Below are 1446 nucleotides of genomic sequence, written 5' to 3'. Positions count from 1 at the left end.
TATGGCTGAAGAACTTCATCGGTGATATTGGAGTTGTACCCGCCATTTAGGAGCCCATAGAGATTTTCTGCGATAATGAAGGAGCGGTTGCCTTGACCAAGGAACCGAGGGATCATGGTAGATCAAGACATATCGACAGAAAATATCACTTCATTAGACATCGTGTAGATGAAGGACAACTCGTAGTAAAGAGGATATCATCAGAAGATAACCCAGCAGATCCGCTTACGAAGGGACTGAGTAGGGTTAAGCACTTGCAGCATGCTAGGAGTATTAGGCTGAAGGATGGTATTAGCATAGATTAGATAGTATTAGAAATGTGTAATAGATAAATGTAATTAACATTTGATGATTAAATAAAGGAGTTTTATTTATGAGTAATATTACTATCTGATGTTAATTGTTTAACTATTGTTTCACTTTGCATGTTTTGACTTCCAGAATAATTGAGTTTATTAGGAATAATCGAATTGTTCAAATTGTCCACAATCGTTCATATGTTGGAAGTAGATATGAATGAAGATTGTCATGAATTATTGTGTAGAATGTCTAAATGGTGTTAGACATAGCAAAGGGTTGCTGCAACATTCATGAGTGCTTATGAACTAGTTTTGAGCATTGGAACAAACACGCGCTTGCTGGAATCACCTTATGGAATATGATATAAAAGGGTGATCGCAAGACGATAATATCATATAGTCTTAAAACCTAGATATATGGTTTGTTATTTGTTAATTGATTGTACATTGATAATGCGAAAACGCATTGGTAACTCAATGGTATAAAACACATTGTTGTGTATAGTTGGTTAATGAATAAGTAAATGCATATAAGTCGAAGTTCATCTATAACTTTTATCTAAGAAGGTAAAAGCGATATCTCGGCCGCTCGATGATTTGATTTGACTTATGTGCTGGGCCCAGTCAGAACTAAAGTGATGTGTTCGATTAAGTTCTATGTCGAATAAATCAGAGATCGAGAAACCTAGATGCTTGACTAACCATTCCATAGGATTGTAAGCATGATATCTAACAGAGGACTGTACGATCCCTTATCTAAAGGACAAGATTGATTAGATCAGAGTTTGACAGCGTCTTTGAGAGCTACGATTGCAAACCGAATTGTACTTGAGCATATAGTTACTAGACTTATCCAAGTGGGAGACTGTTGGAATAGTGTCTAAGGCTGCAACTATATTATGCAAGTATTTGACCTGGTTGTGCATGGTCCTTTTGGGTTGACTTCACCATAGCAACTTGATAGGATGATTTATAAGAGAGTAAATATTATTAGTATATTATGAGAATAATATAAAGAATAATATATTGTTATTTGATTAATATAAGTCATAGAATTAATTGGAATTAATTTGGTGACTTAAAGAGATTAATTAAATAAGAGGGTATAAACTGTCAATTGTTTGATAGTTAAACTTTAGACTGTAAA

Source organism: Lactuca serriola, chromosome 7, assembly GCF_051521515.1.
Source record: "Lactuca serriola cultivar US96UC23 chromosome 7, Lser_US96UC23_V15, whole genome shotgun sequence".
In the NCBI taxonomy this organism is placed as follows: Eukaryota; Viridiplantae; Streptophyta; class Magnoliopsida; order Asterales; family Asteraceae; genus Lactuca; species Lactuca serriola.
The sequence above is the reverse complement of the archived record's forward strand: the minus strand, read 5'-3'. Positions refer to the sequence as shown.